Raw genomic sequence first — 21,514 nt, 5'->3', positions numbered from 1 at the left:
TTCTCAGATGTGTGCTGCCCACTCTGTGGCTGCCGAGGGGCTACTCAGCGCTGGGATTGTGGAGGCAACAAAGACACAGTGCCTCCTGTGGAGGGCCGGACTAAGCACCTCTGGCACACGCCACCCCGCCCTGCACTGCTGCGACCAGAACACAGGAAGCAGCAGAGCTGGGTTCCAGCGAAGCTCCATTCACCGAAACAGGAAGGAGGCCGGCGCTGGGGGCTGCGGCCACGGGACCCCTAGTCTAAAGGGAGAAGTAGATATGGAAATGGGCTCAACAAAGAGGGGTTCACATATGCCCCAGGATGTGGTGGAGGGTGGAGAGTGGGGAACCCCACCTGGGTTTGCAGGGGGGCTTCTGCTGTCTCGCCCAGCGATAGCACCACCAACTCCACACCTTCGGCTTCAGTGGCTCCCTTCAGGGCCCCAGTCAGAAAATCAGGTTGGCTTGCCAGAAGCAGGGGACCCCCCGCCACATTTCTCCAGGCCCCAACAGGCAGGAGCTGGCCCACCTGCAAAGCTGGAGCTTGGGCCCAATCATTCCACCTGCAGGAGCCCCAGGCAGGTGAGGTTTCTGCAGGACAGGCGTGAGGCATGACTGCAGAACACAGCACGAGCCTCCAAAGGAAGGAGAACAAGCAGAAGGAAAATAAAGGCCTGAGGGACAACAAACGGGTGGGAACGATGCAGGAGAGACAAGCGAGGAGGGCCACACCCCCAGGAGACAGCACACTCAGGAAGCTACAGCAGTTAAACACTTGTCCGGCACATGGGGTCTGCAAGCCCCGCCCCCGCTGCCCTGAACCCCATCCAGCCCTAAACACCCCCCACCAGAACCAAACCAGGTCACGGGCACCTGCTCAGACACCTTCAAACTCATCCCGATGCTTGCTGGAGGGTCAAATCCAGGACCAACAGGCGACCCCACACCCCTGCCACTCTCGTCCCCACCCCACCCCCACCACTCTCCTCTCTCCAAACTCAGGTCAGCATGTCACCTCCACGCTGGCCGGTTTCCCTGTGGATTTACTGAGATGAACACCCTGCTATGCACCTCAAAGGCTGGCATCAGGAATAAATGAATGAAGAACACAACACACGCGACCCAGGGCTCTCCCGCAGGTCGGGCCCCAGGCTCAGCACCACCATTGGCCCTGCAACACTACTCAATCTTCCCACTCCTCTGCGGCCAGTGACGCCTCCAGCTTCCTGCCTACCTCCAGGCTCCAGGGGCCTCTCTGCGGTCTCACAGCCTAAGGACCCTGACGGCAGAGAGCAGACCTTCAAACCAAGACCAAAAATTCTCAGGGGTTCAGGATCTGCCTGTGGATGCCTTTAATTAATTCTTAGGAGACAGAGATGTGCTTTAATGCTCAGAAACCCTCGAGATCAACACTCCACTGCGACCACCTTCTGAACAGCACTGAACAGCACTGAACTGCCCCGGTTTCAAGGCATCCCACGTGAGGGCAGTAAGCAGGGTATCCAAGGCAACCACACGCCGGGGTGAGGACAGACCTGCGGTGGACAGCCCTGGTCCTGCTCATTCATTTACCCCTAACATGTCTTAGTAACAAGGAATATATGCTTGATACAGAAAAACCGTGAAGCTTAAAAAACAAAATGAAAAATGATCACCCGTCACCCAGCTCCCAGTCACACTGCTGGACCTCTTCACCAGCACAAGTCACTGGGACGCAGGGGCCACTGTGCTGCGATGCTAATTATCTGCCTCCTGCTACTCTTCCATTGTGGTTTTGTTTCCTACTTCAAGAGTTCAGCAACGGAAGTCAAAAACTACTATCTGAATTCTAAACAGATCTTTGTTTAAAAAAATTATGAGAGCGATTTTAAGGAGAGCTTAGAGAATATCGCAGACAAGCTGAGCACAAGCACCGGAGGCCACTGGCCCAGCCGGCCGCGCCTGTCACTCTCCCGCCAGGTGCAGCCACCAGCGACGGTGTTTACACCCAAAGCCCTTCCTGTAGGAATGACGTCACCCGCAGCAGCTGGAATCTGGGCACTGGAAGCAAGCAAGAGGACTAACTGGCAGGAAGTGCTTTTCTTTAGCCCAGGAGACAGCACGCCTTCCAACCTCCCCAAACCCCAGGACCTCACAGATCCACTGCTGAAAACAGAGGATGGTACAGAGAGAGAGATTAGCTCTATCACCAGGGAGCGCAAGCCCTCCCCACGAGGAGCAATTCCCTCCAGCAGGCAGCAGCTCTCTCCACACAGATCGCCAAGACGGAAGGAGCCTGTGAGCCCAAACCCGCTGTGGGGACAGATCTACTTGGAAGGCTGTTGCAGAGACTAGAAATAGTGGTCCCAAGGTGCGATGGAGACCTCCGTGGCAGAGCAGGAATCCACCAACAGGCCTGGTCACTCCCTTACCCCCAGCCCCCCTGCATCTTCAGGCTCCCTCCCTTCTCAAGAGAACAGAGAGCTCTGTAAGGACATGGTGCCAAATGACCAGACATCCTAACCCATCCTTTCTTCAGGGCCTTGCAAACCTCTGCTGCCACAACTGCAAAAGGCAGCTCTAGATGTCCTGACGTTACGAGACAACCACCACTGATCACGTGGAAAAAAGCAGCTGAGTGGTGTCATCAACAAACACACACACACAATTACACATACGTATGTAAACGCGACTGTGTACCTATCTACATGTGCACACACATCCCAGAAATGACCCTCCGTTCAATTTCACTTGATTCACAGAAACTTTAAAAAGCAGGGGTGTTCTGGCTAAACATGGCATAAGGACCACAGGCCTTTATGGCTCATCTTTCCAAAACCCTCTAAAAAACTACAACAACAAAGAGAACCCAAAAGACAGGGACAACTTTAGCAAAGAACAGACATGAGTAGTAACAAACTTAGGAGATTAAAGGAGCCTAGAAACAGGACTCCAGAGAGCTCAGGAAGTCCTAGGAGCACTGGGTGCCCTGTTAAGACTGCAGGGCAGGGGTGGGAGCGGGGAGAGGATATTAGAGCTAGGAGCACTTGCAGAAAGGCTGTATGTACAACAGCCAGCCTCCCACGTCAGCTCCCTCTTCCCCTCCCCTCTGGACAAATTAAGAGAAGTCTGGACTTGAGAACACCAGGTCAAAAAGGGTGATGGGAGTGAAGAAAGGAGCTAAAAACAGAAGCTAAGTGAAAACCTGAGGCGCAGACCCTGAGGGCCTGAGACTCCCTCTGCGGTTGGCCTCACAGGAGAGACGGAGACAAACAAGACTGCCTCCCTCGAGGTCTCCACACTCCTGGCAAAGAAGGGGTCTTCTCAAAAAATGCAGGCTCTTGGGGACTCAAGAATAAAAGGATGGCTTCTCACTCACCCACCCCACCCCCAAGAGCTCCTTCTGACCCACCCACCAGGTTTTCCAATCAGCTGTGTTCATCTGAGACCTTGACTGAAAGACAGAAACCAAATAAACAGACAAACAAAAGAACCTGGAGGAAACAGACAAGGCCCCAGGAACCAAAGACTTTTTTTTTTAATTAATGTCCTGAGGAAATTAAGAGAAGATGCTGCATGCACGCATCAGGATTTTTTTTCTCTTAAGGGGCAATCAGAAAACAGGAAAAAGCCCAAGGAAGAATTAAAGACAAGACAGCCAAACCCCCATAATGTCAGGTTAACCATGCGAAAAGTACCAGACAAATCACAACTAGGAGCATTCTACAAAATCTCTCTTCAAAACTCTCAAGGTCACTGGAGACAAGGAAAATCTGGTAACTGTCACAACCTAAAAGAACCTAAACGTGACAACTAGACATTGTATCCTAGAACAGAAAAAGGACATTAGGCAAAAATCAAGGAAATGTGAATAAAACAGACTTCAGTGTATAAACACTGCTTAAGTAGCCAGGACGAATGGACCATAATAATGGAAGATCTTTTTAAGAGAAACTGGGAGCAGAATATACAGAACCTCCAACTTTTCTATAAATCCAAACTATTCTTACACATTTTTAACTTTCACATCAGTAGAAGAAATGCAAGACAAAGGATCTCCCAGAAAAATTAACAAGGGGGATAAATGAATACTAGTCTCTACTCCTACCCCAAATTAGATTAATCCAAGGGTCCAAATTTAACTAAGATCTCCAGAAACACAAGAGGAAGGAAATTATCAAATAAAAATTACACGAGAAATTCCCAGAGCTGAAGTACACAAGACTGCAAGGACCTGCCAAGTGCTCAGAGAAATGGGTGTAAAAAGAACACAGGACAACGGGAAACTTCAGGACATCAGGGATAAAGACAAGAACCCCAAAGCTGCCAAAAGCCAACCACCACCCACAAAAAAGGTCCCAGGGAGGAACAAAGGGAATGGCAGTGAGTCCTCATGAGCCAGTGACTTGACTCTCATGAGCATCATTAACCCTCGTATCCAGCTGACCGAGCCAAGTGTGGGGATGGAAGGACGTTTTCAACTCACACAAGGCCACAAAACATTTATGTTCTTAGAAAGTTGCAGGGAAAGATGCTCTAGTGAACAAGAGGCAAATAAATGCAGTAGCCATTCCTGCCTGGAAGCCAGTTCTCCCTTCTTCCTTTCTAGAGGAAGTGAGCTAGTCCTCCCCTAGGCAGACAAGAGGCCTGAGAGGCTGGCCCATACCCAGCTGGGCGAGCGGCACACCTGGTCTAAAGGAAAAACTCAGCCTCCTTACCAGTGACCCACCTGGTTCCTTAGCGACACCCCACAAAGGACCAACACCCAGAACCTGCCCACCTCTGGAGTTCTACTTACTTGAGCCAATAAATATCCTTATTGTTTAAGACAGCTTAAGACAGTTGCTGTTACTTGATGCTCACGTTCCCCCAACTGATGATACACACAGGATGCAAGAAACAAGGGATCCAGCACAGAGAGACAAGACCCAGAGGGACCACCACCCACAGCCCACAATGGCAGCGGCACTACAGCAAGAGCCGACCAGCCCTGACGGAAGCAGGGCGGGGCCCGCGCAGACGGGGCTGGCAGGTCTTCTAAGGCATCTGGGCAATCGCAAAACAGTATGTGTTGCATTTTATTGGAGCATCTGTAATCAAATGCTCAAGAATATAGGAAGTTTCAAGTACACTTCAATTTATAAATCTTTCCTATTTTGGTAGTGCTTTCTGTATCCTATTTAAAGAATTTTGTCTTCTCCAAGATCATAAAGCTAATTCTCCTGTTTTATTCTAGAAGCTGTTTTCTCTTTTATGTTTAGCTCTGTAATCTACCTAAAACTGATCCTGGATATGATTTTGGGTAGAAAAATTCTCCCCCCACCCCTATACAGAGAATCCAACTTTCCCAGTACTTTTTATTTAATATTTTTTTTTTTTTTAATTTTGGCCACACCCATGGCATGTGGAACCTTAGTTCCCCAACCAGATATTGAACCCATGCCCCGTATGTTAGAAGGCTGAGCCTTAACCCCTGGACCACGGAGGAAGTCCCCGCCCAGTACTTTTGAAAAGGCCACCTTTCCCATTTGTCATGTAGCACCTTTGTCACCAATTAAGTGACTATTCATGCGCAGTCTGTTTCAAGATCAGTTCCATTCTATCCATCTATTTGTCTATCCTTCTGCCGACACTGCGATGCCTTACTTATGTAGTTCTTACCAAGTCCTCACATCTAGCACTGTGTTCTTCAGTACATCAGCTGTGTTCTTCGAGGATGCTTTGATTATCCTTGGCCTTTGATTTTCATATCAATTTCAGAAATCAGTCTGGAATTGGAATGACACGGAATCCGGAGACCAGTGTGGGGAGGGCCGACACAACCTGACAGCGAGCGCTACAGTGTGGAGGACGCTGCTCCTGCCCCTCGGCGGGCATGCCAACCGCCAGCGTCTCTGAAAACAGGCAGCCGTCCACTCAAGCCGAGCAAGCATCTCCCCTGTGACTCGGCAGTTCCACTCTTAGGTATGAACCCAAGAGAACACATACTCACACGCATGAAAGATGTGTCAGAGTGTTAATGGCAGCCAGCACTATTCAGAATAGCTCAAAATGGAAACAAGCTAAAAAATCTATCACTACTAGAACCAACAAATACTATATTCACAGGAAAGTGAGAGTGAAGTCGCTCAGTCATGTCCGACTCTCTGCAACCTCATGGACTGCAGCCCACCAGGCTCCCCCGTGGGATTTTCCAGGCCAGAGTACTGGAGCGGGTTGCCATTTCCTTCTCCAAGGGATCTTCCCGAGCCAGGGATCGAACCCAGGTCTCCCGCATTACAGGCAGACACTTTACTGTCTGAGCCACCAGGGAAGCCACTATATTCACATAACAGAATACTATTTAACAATGAGAAGGAACAGACAGATGGTAACTAGGCTTACCGTGGTGAGCTTTTGAAACGTGGAAAAATACTGAATCACTATGCTGTGTACCAAGAACCAATATAGTGCTGTGGGCCAATTAAACAAAGTGCCTGTAATTAAGTAACTAAGTAACTATAACTCACTCACAGAAAAAGAGAGCAGATATGTGCCTACCAGAGGGGAGTGGAGAGGGAAAGGATGAAGATGGTCAAAAGGTACAAATGTCCAGTCACAAGATAAGTAAGTACCAGGAATGCAATGTATAACATGTAAACATAATTAACACTACTGTATGTTAAATCGGAGAAGGCAATGGCACCCCACTCCAGTACTCTTGCCTGGAAAACCCCATGGACAGAGGAGCCCGGTAGGCTGCAGTCCATGGGGTCGCTCCGAGTCGGACAGGACTGAGCGACTTCACTTTCACTTTTCACCTTCATGCATTGGAGAAGGAAATAGCAGCCCACTCCAGTGTTCTTGCCTGGAGAATCGCAGGGACGGGGGAGCCTGGTGGGCTGCCGTCTATGGGGTCGCAAAGAGTCAGACACGACTGAAGCAACTTAGCAGCAGCAGCAGTATGTTATATATGAAAATCTGTTAGTAAATCCTAGTTCTCATCAGGAGGAAAAAAAGTTTTTTCTATTTCTTTAATTTTGTTATCTGTATGAGATGACATTCGCTAAACTTACTGTGGGTAATCATTTTACAGTGTATGAAAGTCAAGTCACTATCCTGTACACCTTGTCAATTATATCTCAATAAAACTGGATAAAAGATAAATGAGAAGGAATAAACACACACACAACTACACAGGTGAAACTCACAAATACATGTAATAACACTGATGAAAAAAGCCAGACACATAGGCAGAATGAAGCGGTCATTTTTACATGGGGGTGGGGGGGAGTACACTCCACAATGAAAATACAACTGTCATGAACCTATATTTATAGAATAATTTAAAAATGAAAAGAATCACTATAAGTAGATAACATTGGAAACACAGAAATCGCGAAACCTTGGTCTTAAGTAACATTTGATCTAAAGCCCACTCAAACAGAAACTAATGAGTCATGTGAAAGGTACATCAGCAAACATGTTCAAAAAGTTACTCTATACGTGTGACTTCAAGGAAAGCCCCAAATCCTGAAAAAGCAAAAATCTCCAACCACAGTGCAATAAAACAAGATGTAATGAGAGCTGAAGTAAAAATAACGTTATCAGTTGGGAAACCTAAAACTCCCTCTTAAAAAACTTTTGACTCAAAGGGGAATTCAAAATCATAGTTGCAGAATACCTAGAAAATAGCACAGATGGAGAAAAGACCACCACGCCTGAAACAAAGACAAATTTGTACTCAGAGGAAACTTAATCACCTAAAAACTTAAAATTCCTAACAGAAAAGAACGAAATTAAGCATCTGATAAGAAGTCAGAAAAAAGACACAAATGAATGTGAAGGCAAGCAGAAACAATTAACAAAGAAAACAGCCAAAAGTAACTTAATGAGCACATTTGAATAAAGCTGAAATTTAAAACAGTTCTTTGGAACAAAATAGCCACTTAGAGAAAAGTATCTGTACCCTCAATTACAGACAAGACACCAAAGCTCAGGAAGGCTAAATGACTGGCCCAAGGTCACTAGCTTCAGGTTGCTATGCTATGCTAAGTCACTTCACTCGTGTCCGACTCTGTGCGACCCCATAGACGGCAGCCCACCAGGCTCCCCCGTCCCTGGGATTCTCCAGGCAAGAACACTGGAGTGGGCTGCCATTTCCTTCTCCAAAGCATGAAAGTGAAAAGTGAAAGTGAAGTCGCTCAGTCGTGTCCGACTCTTTAGCGACCCCATGGATTGCAGCCTAACAGGCTCCTCCGTCCACGGGATTTTCCAAGCAAGAGTACTGGAGTGGGGTGCCATTAAGGCACAGCAAAACCTGAACTTGAACCCAGTCAAGTCTGACATCCAGGCACTCCTCCAGGAGTGCTGGGCACTGGAGAAACACCTGCTACTGTGATTACAGGGTCCACGCTGGCCACCAAGGGGCCCTGAGGCCCAAAATAAAATGCCCCCAGTTCTCCCAGGCTCTGTCCGTACCCCTGGGCCCCTGGTGACTGTGCAGGGAGAGTCTGGCCCAGGGTGGAGTGGGGTCTGAGCAGGGAAGCATCAGGTAAAGAACCCCACTCTTAATTTAGGGTCCAACGGGCACATGGTGTGCGCCGGCCACAGGCTCCTCACCCACTGGGGTCTGCCTTGCGTCTCCCCAAGCACAGCACTTGCTCAATGTATCCGATGACCATCGTCATCATTGCTGATCTACTTAAAACTCTTACAGCTCCTTCTTTCACGGGCAGTGGGGTCAGTCCCTGTTCACCTAGCTCAGCGGCACACTAGCTTAAGCTGAAGCCTGAGAGAGGACTCAGCTAGAAATCCATTTGCAACCTGCAGAGAGCTACTGGCGTATCTCACCTTTTCAACATGCAGTTCACTTAGCAAGTAGAAAAAGAATTTTAAATAAAAAACTTAAGGCAATTTCAACATACAGCCAGGGATGGACAGCTGGACGGATGTGCCACACAAAGGTCTCCCTGCCCAGGGTCAAAACTTAGCAAGGACCTGGCAAATAAAAGAAACACAGGACACATAAGCTCTATTTCCATTTCTCCTTCCTTTTCTGCCTCCAAATAATGGCGAATTATCAAGTGAGAAGCACTCTGCAAATGCCATTGCAATCTATATTGTAAAATCTGATTTAGCAGAGAACAGAAGTTGGAGATGGCATTTGTATTGGATTGTTCCCTTTAACCAGCTCAACAGAGCAATTTCTGAGGACCCGTGATATATAAACAGACATAACTGAATTGGTTGGATTCCTGTGACCCCCATCAGGGCCCTGGAACCAGGAGGTGAGACACTTGAGGCAAGTCTGAGCAAAACTCAGAGCCTGGATGATGCTCTTACCAGGAAAGAGCCAGTAAGGCACCAGTCCGCACCAACCCAGGGGTCTGGCCCATAGATATGTGTCTTCATTTGAATTTATATGGGTTACCTCTGTAATTAGTTATCTCTGTTAACTAACAGGTATCTCTAATACACATTCAGTGTAACAAATTCAAATGATCCTAAAATACGCAGAACAAGTCACTCCAACTCAAAAGGTAACAACGTGAACCTGGTGGATGCTGTGTAAAGCTATCAGCAGTTTGTGGTCTTGGATTGTTATTCTATAGATGAGGGTTGTTACTGTACTATGCAGAAACTTCTTTCTTTTACTATTGTTTGCTTTCTTTTTATTACACACTGTGGTCTTTTTTTTTTTTTTTTTCAAGAAAATGCACACCACCCTGAGACTCTTTTTAAGCCTGCCTGGTATTTCACTGCACATTTGTGCCACATGTGTTTACCCATGCTCTCCAGACATGTACCTGATTTCCAACCCTGTCCTGTGACAAATAATGCTACAGCCAACGTCCTGCTACATGTAACTTTACACACGGGCCAATACTCCTGTGCTGTCTGACATTTCTATGAAGCCTATTTTTAGTCTGTGCCCAAAGAACCGCAGGGCAGAGAGAGAGGTGAGGAAGGAGAGGAGAACTGGGACGCAGTGCAGAGAAACCAGCAGGGCTCAGACCCCAGACCTCTATAATCAGGTCATCACACGGGAAGCCCTCCGGCAGCTCATGCCCACGGGGATGTGGCACACAGCACCCTTAGAACAGACCCTGTCTTCCCCAGGCAGCCCTCCTCCACCCACCGCCCTCCCCAGTTTCAGGCTGCACGCGGCCCCAGAGGAGGCTTGTTAGCAACAAAGCATTCCACCTGGAGGGCAACGCCTCCCTCTAATCCGAGCAGGGAATTACTCCACCAGGCTGGCAGAATAGTAATTACAGCTGTGCAGAGGATCCTGCCAACAGCGCTGGGGTGGCCGTCCTCTGTGGCTCCCGTAGATGAGGGAGTGAAGGCTAAGAAGTGAAGGACCAGGCCAAGGCCGCACCATGCCCTCTCGCACTCTATCATGCCCATTCAGAGCTAAGCCGCTGCAGCAGGGTGTGTGCTGTGACAGAGATGGTCCATCAATAACTAAGCACCCCAAGCCACTCCTCTTGGAAGAAAATAAAATCCCAATATACTGAAGGCAGGGCTTCCCCTTGTGGCTCAGATGATAAAGAATCTGCCTGCAATGCAGGAGACCCCAGGTTTGATCCCTGGGTCGGGAAGATCCCCTGGAGAAGGGAATGGCAACCCACTCCAGTATTCTTGCCCTGAGAATCCCATGGACAGAGGAGCCTGGTGGGTTACAGTCCATGGGGTCGCAGAAGAGTCAGACACGACTGAGTGCCTAACACACACACATAATGAAGGCAGGGGGATAAAAGGGCTGGGTTGGTTTCAACGCTATCCAACAACGTCCAAAGGACTATAGCCTGGGAATCCGTATGCCATTTATTCTCCAAGCCTCAGACTCCAGAGGAAACCCAGAACGATGACAGTCCCGGGCCACCAATCAGGCAAGACCAGGTCTGAAAAGGAAGAACCCCAAAAAGGAGGGCCAAGTGTTGCTCAGGGGCTTTCAGGAGGATGCCAACCTGTCTTTTCGGCACTGGAGAAGAGGAGCCACGCATCCGCACGCACACAGGCTGACGTTCAGTTCAGTTCAGTTCAGTTGCTCAGTCGTGTCTGACTCTTTGCGACCCCATAAATCTCAGCACGCCAGGCCTCTCTGTCCATCACCAACTCCCGGAGTTCACTCAAACTCACGTCCATCGAGTTGGTGATGCCATCCAGCCATCTCATCCTCTGTTGTCCCCTTCTCCTCCTGCCCCCAATCCCTCCCAGAGGGTTATTAATGAGAATCGGCTATTACAGGACCAGCCCCCTCCAGACAGAGCTCTGCTCTCACAGCCCCTGTTTCCCAGCTATCACAGACTGTGCTGCCCCTTCCCGACAAGGCCGCGTCACAGAGCACACGCCCACCTTGCCCCCACTCCCCGGACTCCCCACGCCAACACCTCATCACTCGCCTGACGCCCTGTGGAGAGCAGTGCCTGCTGAACCCTATGCTCTGCTGCTGCCAGACGCGACCAACACGGCGCGAGGACTCATCCAAGTGGACAGACAGCGACCATGGCCCTTTCCAGGCAGGAAAGGGCCACAGTGACAGCGCTGGGGAACCACACACAGGACGTCTAAGTATATACACATAAAGGCAGGTTCCTAGCTCCCGTTTCCCAGTGGTCATGCCAGGGTAAGCACTCACAGGTGGTTAAAACATTCCCATTATTAGAAAACGAAATTATTTAAGACAGCACTCATCTCTCAATCTGAAAGAGAGAGAGCAACTGCAAGGAATGACTGATTTTCTACCCTGTGAACTTTCTGGAGTGTTTGGGGTTTGTGTCACAGGCCTGTCCTGTCATTTCATTACGTTCTTTTAGTGTTTGGGTAAACTGAGCTGTGAGAATTCCTGGTGGCTCTGTCAGTAAGGAATCTGCCTGCAATGCTGGAGACCCGGGATCAACCCCTGGGTGGGAAAGATCCCCTAGAGAAGGAAATGGCAACCCACTCCAGCATTCTTGTGGGGAGAATCCCATGGACAGAGGAGCCTGGCGGGCTACAGTCCATGGGGTCACAAGGGTCGGACACGACCGAGCGACTACACCACCACCAAACGTGGCGGTCCAGAATCGACATGGCGTCCTGCTTCTGAGCAACCCTGGGAGACAAGTTCCATCCCCTCTGGGCAGACTGAGAACCAGAGGCTCACATATGCAAACAGGGGCGAAGGAGGTCTGTTTAAGGTCCAGAAGGTCTGTCTGCCTGACGCCATCAACTTCAACAAACCTTGTCTTTATTCTTTTCAAGACATTTACCTAAAACTCTCCAAGAAAAGAACAAACTCAGTGAAGGGCAGCGGGCAGTGATCAGATGCTCCTGTTGGGGGTGTTTACCTTGGACAGAGTGGACAGTAGGGAGAGCGTCAATGCCCCAGGGAGGCCCTTAGTTACACTGTCTGAGCTCCTGCCGGTGAGGGCAGGGGCTGTGAGACTTGGGTTTAAATCTTCAGCACAGGACTGAGCACACAATTAGAAACCCCAACCTCTAGCAAACTAAAGAGCCCCAAGTGTATAAACCTGCCTGCTCCAAACCCCCAGGTCCTCAGCTAGTGCTGGATCCAGGAGCCATTAATAGCTACTGTTTACTGAGCGCCTGCCCACCTGTGCCAGGCACCTTAGAAACACTTCAGCGTAGGATCCATTGAATCCTCCCCCAATGCTAGGAGGCAGGTGTCACTGTGACATTTTGCAGACAAAGAGAATGGAGACTCCAGAAGATTAAATCATCTTAATCACACAGCTCACAAGTGGAAGAACCTGGATATGAAGACAGCTGACCAAAGCCAAGGGCTATTCTCCCTCAGGAAAAGGAATCTGATGGATTCTCTCCAGGTTCCAACTAACAATAGCAAGCGCAAGGGCCGGCACCCTGTACTCCCCACAGCACCCCGCCCTGGGCACTCGCCTCCCGGAGCACCTGGCCTGATGAAATCCCACCCAGGCATCTCCAGGGGCTTCATTTCCGTAGTCACTTCGCCCACTAGGTGTGAGCTCCTAGAATAGACAGGCGGGGAAAGTGGGGGCCAGAGACCAAGTGGATGAGTAGAGAACTGGGAGCAAGAGAGCAGAGGCCTCCAGATAAACCCCTCCCATACAGTCAGCCGCACCCCAGCAGCAAGACCACAGAGGGCTGTAACCAAGCCTCAGAACCCCGCTGAAGGGCTGCTGTGAGAACTCCCCAACGGGGTGGTCTCTGAATGCACAAAGGCTAGAAGAAAACAAAAAGGAAAAGCAAAGTAAACCTGGCTACCTGCGCCTCTCCACACATCGGCCCCACCAGCCCCCACCGGCCTCATCTGAGCAGATGCCCAGGCACCTGCACTGGGAGTCCTCGGGGAACGCCACCTCTGCTGTGCCTGTCAATGCCAATCAAAGGCTGAGATCCTACACCAGGCCACAGGAAGCCTTCAACAGTCGCTGCTTTTAATTTGGGAAACGTGCGTGCCCAAAATGACCTCAAATGATTCATTTAGAAAAGCCCCCAGTTCAGAAACACCCACTCTCGTATACTACTTATGTAAATTGGCACAAAATTTTTTGAAAAAGAGTTTAACAGAACTCTTACCGAAACGCTACTCAACGGGAAGACCCCACACTACAGAAACATACTCTCAAGTGCTATCACATACAAATTTATGTTTATGAAGACAAATTTGACTGAATTTCACCAAAACTGTATTATTATCCAAAAATTAGAAATAGCCCAACGTCCACCGATAGGAAACAGGGTAAAATCATGTGAATCCACAGATCATTCTCTGTAGTCGCTAAAATAAATGATGTAATCAGTCTACACAGGTGTCATGGAGCACACCACGACATTAACTGAGGGGCAGCCTGCTGTAGGTCTATACACACACACACACACACACACGGAATGGATAATGTGCATTATTTTTCTTCCCTGCTAGGAATCACACACACACAAAAAAAAACTTCAAACAACGGTCTCCTTTCAGAGAGACTGGGGAAGAACCCTTATGTTTTTCAATATAGATTTAATTTTCCTAAGTACTTTCTAAAACAAGTCAATTGGGACTGTCTGGGCCAAGGTTAAGATTAAGACCTATTTTTGTTTTCTTCTTCCATACACATGCATGTTAAAAAAAACCTTACAAATATTATTTTTAAAACATTAACAGTATGATAGATCTGTATATACTAGTCTGGGGGAAAAAAGCTCATGATTAAATTTGAAAATGAAGAAAACAGCAGCATGAGCCCATCTTTGCTCTTTAGTATGAGAAGGATAAACACACCGAACATAAATGACGCCTATTGCCTTGGAAGCTGAAGAGAAGAGCATTCATTTTTCTACACACACTTGCTTTTTTTTTTTTCCCAGTAAGTATATTTTTGCAATTAATTTTATATCAGAAAGAATTCCACTTTATGCTTCAGGGCAGTGTTCCACTCTCCCCAGCTATTTCTGAACACTCAGCCCATTCAGACCCGCGGACAGGTTGGCCCTCCCAGACCAGCCTGTGTGTTCTGCACACCCTGGAACAGAGCAGTTCTTTAAGCTCTGAACTGGATGTAAACAACACCTGCCAAAAAAAGCTCTAAAGAAACAAAGGAAGCGTGGAGAGAGTGCTGGAGGTGACCTCCTTTTTCCAGTTGGTGCGGCAGTGAGATTCACCCCCCCAATTCCACACAGAGATGAGCTCGAAGCACGTTGGGAAAATCAACTCAAGGCCTGGAGCTGAAGTCCTACCCCCCCACCCCACCGCCAGCACTCTCACCGCATCCACACTGAAGGGCCTAGCGCTCTGGAAAGCAAGCTGACTCACTAGCTTTCTTCTGCAGCCCAGGCATTTCAACTTAGAAACACATTTTTAATACTCCAGGGCTCCCTGTTTTCAAGAGGTGCTTACTTCAAGTCAGCTACGTTCTCCAGAGGGCCTTCCCTGACCACCTGAATCCAGGCCGAGCTGGGCTCAACTTCTCACCCGACACGTACAGATGCAGAGCCGTCTGTGTGAGACGCACAGCATCGGGAGGCGGGAATCGAAGAATCCGCTTCATGTGACATGCATTCCACTGGGGGGTAAGGGCGAGTCAAAAAAACACAGCAAAAATGTTGGGCAGTTCCCAGGCAGTCCAGTGGTTAGGACTTTGTGCCACCACTGCAGGGGGCCCAGGATGGATCCCTAGTGGGGAAACTAAGATCCTGCATGCAGGGCGGCACAGAAACAAACAAACAGCAACAACAACAACAAAACCCAAAGTATTTCTAAGTTGTAGGCCATCTACAGACAAAGGGATAAACAAAATGTGGTCCCTGTGTGTATAATATAGACTGCTGCTGCTGCTGCTGCTTAGTCGCTTCAGTTGCCTTCAACTCTGTGTGAGCCCACCAGGCTCCTCTGTCCATGGGATTCTCCAGGCTCTCGGACTGGAGTGGGTTGCCAGGCCCTCCTCCAGGGGATCTTCCCGACCCAGGGATCAAACCCAGATCTCCTGCATTGCAGGCAGATTCTTTTACAGCTGAGCCACCAGGGAAGCCTGTAAGAGACTACTGTTCAGCCTTAAAAAGGAATGGAATTCAGACACATGCCACAACACCACAGATAGATGAACCTTGAAAAACCATGCTAAGTAAAAGAAGCCATTCACCAAAGGACAAATATCGGACAATTCCACTTATCTGAGGGACCCAGACTAACCAAAGTCATAGAGACAAACAGTAACTAGAAGCTGCCAGGGCCTAAGGCAGGGGGAAAGGCTGGCAGAGGAGGGCGTGTTAATCAGCGCAGAGTTTCAGCCTGCGGAGACGATCCAGTTCTGGAGACAGTGGATGCACAACGCTGGGCATGTACTTTATGCCACTAGGCTGCACACTTAAAATGGCTGCAATGGTAAATCTTATGTCATTTCTATCCCACAATAATTTTTTAAAACAACAACAACAACAAAAACCCTGTATTTAAAGTTGTGAAAAGAAAAGCAAGAGGAAAAAAGCAAACAGAACAGCAGCAGGGGCTAGGGAAGAATCACGGAGGGTGATGATGGAGATGGGCTGGGGGCCTGGAAGGCCTCTCTAAGGAGGTGCCGTCTCCCCGCACTGGACACGAGCTCCTGAGGAACATGAGCGGGGCATCCACGTCTAAGTCCCAGAACAGTAAATGTCTAAATCGAGACCTTTGTCCACACCCAAGCCAGAAAACAGAGTAAGACCCCAACTGCACTCATCAAAGGGCTTTGCCAGGACTGAGACACCCAGAACTCTGCGGTCTAAGAAGGAAGCCACCTTGTGACCGAGGCTGGACATAGAGGTAGCCAGGGCTGCAGGAGACACTGTTGCTGAGCCAAAGCAGGAGCCTGCACACCCTCCAACTGGGAATTCCACCTACAGGAAACAGCAATGTGGACCCAAGGCTTTGTAAGCAGGGATGCTCCCTAAAGTCTTGTTTGTAAGAACAAAAAGTGGGTAACAACAATCTAATAATGGAGGATTAAGTAAATCATGACATATCCATGTAACAGCAATTACACAATTATTAAAAAATCATGTTTTCAATAACTGGGGGAAATATACTATAACGTTAAGAGGATCTATAACCCCTGAATAGTGTATACAGCAGTATTTTCTAATTTTGAAAAAAACATATAATCAAAGAAAAGAAATACACGAGTCTTAATGCAGTTATCTCTGGATGGTGAAGTTAGAGGTGATTTGTGTTTTTATTTTTGTCTTTATTCTTTTCAATATTTTGCAGTCCCCCCACCCCTCAGGGGAAAGGTTGCTTTTGGGGGAAAAGTACTTAAAGGGCCTTGCACCATGCTTGGCCAAAGTCCAGCAGTGACTTCTAAAAGCAACACATACTGTTTCTGCATTACCACAAGGAGGAAAAGGCTGGCAGCTTTCTTGAAAGGAGGAAGAATACAGAGCAGAGCTACAAAACCAGTTGCAGAGGTGAGAGCGGAAGGAAGTCACCTGGGAGAATGTGAAGGACTGCCAGCAACTCAAGATAGACCACGCTCTGCCCACAGACACCTCCCCACCTGCACAGCTTCACAAGCCAACACCCTCACAGGAGCAACCCAGCCCTGAGCTCAGGCCACACAGAAAACCACCACCAAAAAAAAGCAAGCACAGCTCAGAACAAGCCCAACCAAGACTTTTGGCTCAACTCAGGAAGGCAGGCCTCCCTCCCAGAGCAGATTCCCACGTGCCACCCACAGAGGCACAGCGACGCCACCTACAGCAAAGCCCAGGTCCTCCTGTTCCCAGGGGAAGACGCCAGTCCAAACGGCACCTTGTTCACCCAAAAGCCTGTCCAAACAATTTTATTCCATCAGAAAGCTCACCATCTCCCACCTCTCTCTCATCTCCAGCACCACAGGCCATGCCTTTTCTTTTTTTGTTTTACTTTATTTTTTGGTTGTGCCACAAGGCACGTGGGATCTTAGTTCCTTGACCAGAAATCAAACCCGAACCCCTTCTGTTGGAAGCACAGTCTTCTAGTGGTCTTAACCACTAGACCACCAGAGACGTCCTTACTTTTCTTTTTCTTAATTGAAGTACAGTTGATTTACAACACGTTTAAGGTGTACAGCAAAATGATCTAGTTACATATATTTTTCTTTTTCAGATTATCTTCCCTTATACACTATTACAAGATACTCAATATAGTCCTGTGATATACCTCGTTACCTTTTTTTTTTTCACTGAATTTTATAGTTGATTGACAATACTGAGTTTCAGGTGTACAGGAAAATGACTCAGTTATATGTATATATATTTTCCAAATTATGCCTTTATTTCTTTGTTCAAAGGACAAATCTAAGGTTTAAGTCTATACAAGCCCCAGGAAAAAAATCTTAAGAAAGAAATCAAGCTATGATTGGAAAAGAAGCCAGTCTAGTTTGCCCTGACTAAAATATGAAATTCAGGACACAAACCCCAACATCTCAGAAATGTTCTTTTTCACAGGGAAATGCACTGCTTTAAAATCTAGTGTAGACAGGCCCTATTGAACACCTGCCCACCCAGAGCAAGATACACACCTTTGACAAAAGAGAAGCCTCATTATCAAATTTAGAAATACATGTACTGGCCCAACTGGCCTATTCTGGTTTGAAATAGAAACAAATACAGAAATGAGCAATCTTAAAGCGGTAGAATAATGAGACATACAACCAGCATACAGCCATTAGCAACATGAGTCAGTACTTTGTGCAATAAAAAAAAAAAACTTGAAAGCACAATAAATAATCCTTCAGGGGGAAAAAAAAAAAAAACACTGAAATTTAAAAGGGAGTGGGGGATGGGCCAACCAAAAGGCACAACAAAAATCCCTGGGCCAGGCTCCAGGCAACTAGACCGGGCAGGAACTAGTTCTGACTTGCCATTCCTGAAATTCCTCTCTCCCAAGGTTTTCTGGCTCTTCCTTCCCCAGACTCTCTTTTTACCCATTTGGGCTTGAAGGAGACTGGAGAGGACCCAGAATGTTTAAGGAGAGACAAGCACCCACAACTGGCTGGAACAAGCCCCTCTACCGTGCAGTTAGCATTAGGGAGCCAGTCAGAGCTGAAATTCACAGGTAAATAAAAAGGTTGTGGAAGGCGCAGTGAATTCATCACATCACCACCCAGCTAACCTCCACAGTGCTGGGCCAGACTGAAATCAGACAGAAAGGATGGGCCCAAGAGGCAGGAAGCAGGGAAAATTGAAAGGATGACTTGACCCACTAGAACGTCTCAGTCACACAGCCAGGAGGCCAGAAGGTTCCAAGGAGGTTTAAAAAAAAAAACCACACACACAGAACAAAACAAAACCAAGGTGGTTGTGGGAATGCCAAAATGAACTGAAACAAATTCCCCACTGACTGCAGAACCACCTTATGTTCAAGCAGTCTCCAGGGCCCTTTACAAACAAGCTATAGGTTTGGTCCAGAGGTAACTTAGGTCTCAGTCCTTACCCATGGTCAAGACTGGGGTCGGTCTCCCCAAACTAGCCTCAGTCCTTCCTATGGTCTCCCATAAACAGCACAAACCTCAGACTTGGCTGAGTAGCCTCGCTCTTTTGGCCTTTCTGGTGCTACCAGGCAAAATCAAAACATCAGCTGCGGACAGAATTTGGGGTGGTTCCATCCACCAAAATGACAGGAGCAAAAGATCAGGAATTAAAAAGACACCAAAAAACCAGATAACCAACAAAAACATACATACATACATTTTCATCACCCTCCCATGGATGGAAGAGCTTTGCTGCAAATAGTATGTGAGGCTCCCAAAAGCCCCAACAGATACCCAAGGCAAGGTGTAATTATTCCCATTTTACAGATGCACGAGCTGAGGCTGAGACTTGCGTAAGCCAACCCGATGAGGACCAGAATCCAGGTTCCAAGGGACACATGTGTCCAAGCAAATGTTTATTTGCCATTCCCGACAGAAAGCAGTAACCCTCAAGAGGCAGGACTCCCTGGGCCTCTGCTTGTTGTCCTCAGCCTCGAGCATCTCATGTTTTCTGCTGTGCCTTAAACCCAGTTGCGGGAACAGCCTCCGAAAGGGCAGGCACCCCGATCCCAGGGGAGAAACCCACAGCCACACAGCCCAGGTCGATGGAGCTCCTGAGGGCTCCAAAGCCTGTTCTTCTCCAGCCTGGTCTCCCCACTGAGCCCCAGCGCTGAACGAGCAAGAGCCCAGTGATGTTCTGTGCCCTGCAATCCTTCTCCCTGGCCATGCCTCAGCCCAGCACCTGTGGCATCTGCCTGACCACTCAGCACGAAGGGTGGCACCACCAGTGGCTCAGCTGCCATCCTAGGACTTGATGGCAGGTGTACAAACAGCCCCAGGAGAAACCACCATCAAGCACCAACTGTGTGCCGGGCCTTAAGAGGGAGAGGATGCAATGTCTCTACGTGTGTCAACGAAGGCTCTGGGAACCTGAGCTGTTTGACACAAGCAAGGCTTGAACCTCAAAGTCAGGGCCTTCCCAGGCCCACCTAACACCCCAGCACTGCGCAAACAGGGCTAGATGGCTGCAAGTGGATTCCCAGAAACCATGCTGAGACTTCAAACGGACGGTTACAGGAACCAAACTGGATGATGTACAAGGCCACTTAAAATGCACACAAAACCTTACAGAAAAACAACAATCTCAGGGACAATTGAACAATCCTGTGAACCAAAGCCTTCTAAAGGTTTCTCTCGGGCAGCCATGTAGCAAATGACACACTCCGGAGAGCTCCCAGCCCCCCTTCCCTACCCCCGACTTCCTTCAAGCGACCATTCGGCTGAAAAACACCTCCTCGGCTCGCCTCAAGGTGGGCTTGGACCTCCCACGGTATTTCGAAAGAGGGAAAAAACGGTTAGAAGGAAAAAAAAAAAGCCTTCCAATTTCACGAAGGCAAATCCACTCTTCAGAGGCCCGCGATTTCAACAGTGCTGGGTTTTACTTGGGGGGGGGGCGAGGAGGAAGGGGGGGGGAACCATCTGGCAGGCCCTGAGCGGGGAGAGGTCCTGTTTATTATTAAACATTTTCAGCAACAGAGCATTAAGTGTTTTGAAAATAATGCTCTCGTTCCCGCACTCAAAGCGCGGCCGTCTGGGCGGCTGTGAGCCCCCGGCCCCTCGCACCCAGGCCGGCAACCCTGATCACCAACTTCGGGGACACCCGGCGGGGGGCGAGGGACTCCGCCCCCCGGCCCCGAGGGTCGGCCCCGGGCCCCGGCCCTGCATCCCGCGGCCGCTCTCAGGAGGAAGCAAGATGGGGGGCCGGGCGGCAGGAAACCGGCCCAGACTCCTCCGGCCGCCGAGACACCCGCGGCCGCCGGAATCTAGGCCGGAAAGGCGACTCCCCCGGCTCTCCGCAGCCTCCGCCGCCCCGCGGCCCCTCCCGCGGAGGACCCCGGCCCCGGGGGCGCCCCGATCCCGCCGCGCGCCCGAGCCCAGGCCGCTCGACGCCGCTACAACAATGGGGAGAGGGCCGCCCGCCGCACCCCCCGCCCCACGGTCGCCCCCAGCCCGCCCCCGCGGGCCGACGACGGCGGCGCGGGGCGGGCCGAGCCCCCGCGATCGCGGACAAAGGTCGGACCGGCCCGAGAGCCGCTGTCAGTCAGCCGCCACCGAGAGACAAAAGCCGGCCCGGGCCGCGCCGCCTCCATCTTTTAGCGCCGCGCCCGCCGCCGCCGCCGCCGCCGCCCCGGCCCCGCGCCGCCCCCAGCCGCCCGGCGCCCCGGGCCCACCTGGTCTAGTTCCGCGGGCGCGACTGGGCCGGGCGATGGCGATCGGGCGGCGGTCAAGCGGCGGGATGGCGGCGGATTGCGAGGCGGCGGCGCGGCTGCTCGCTCGCTCGCTCCCTCCCTCCCTCCCGGGCTCGTTCGTCGCTCGCTCGCTCGCTGGAGCCTCGGAGCCTGTGTCTCGCCGCTCGCCTCCCTTCAGCTCTCGGCTCCCCGCCCCCCCGCCTGCCGCCGCCCCCGCCTCCGCCCGCCTCCTCCTCACGCCGCCACCGCCGCCGCCGCCTCAGCCCGCAGCCGCCCCTCAGCCCGCGCAGCGCCCCCTGCCGCGCCTCCGGGGACCCGCGGTCGCCAGCCGCCTCCGGGCCCGAAGAGGGGTGTCTGGGGTC

The 21,514-nt window shown here is 49.9% G+C and overlaps 1 protein-coding gene across 12 annotated transcripts in view; it reads right to left on the bottom strand.

Moving 5' to 3' along the window:
* PRRC2B (proline rich coiled-coil 2B) overlaps nucleotides 1-21,294 on the bottom strand; it is an 80,313-nt gene extending 59,019 nt beyond the window's left edge. For 11 of the 12 annotated variants that reach the window (XM_055541432.1, XM_055541441.1, XM_055541435.1 and 8 more), the window contains exon 1: nucleotides 21,135-21,294. The gene's annotated coding sequence lies outside the window, so the exon portion shown is untranslated. The remainder of the gene's footprint in view (nucleotides 1-21,134) is intronic. The other variant, XM_055541433.1, reaches the window with a different exon arrangement.
* Between the last annotated feature and the right edge of the window lie 220 nt (nucleotides 21,295-21,514).

The sequence above is a fragment of the Bubalus kerabau genome, chromosome 11, assembly GCF_029407905.1.
Source record: "Bubalus kerabau isolate K-KA32 ecotype Philippines breed swamp buffalo chromosome 11, PCC_UOA_SB_1v2, whole genome shotgun sequence".
Classification (NCBI taxonomy): Eukaryota; Metazoa; Chordata; class Mammalia; order Artiodactyla; family Bovidae; genus Bubalus; species Bubalus kerabau.
This window is presented reverse-complemented; position numbering and strand designations above follow the sequence as displayed.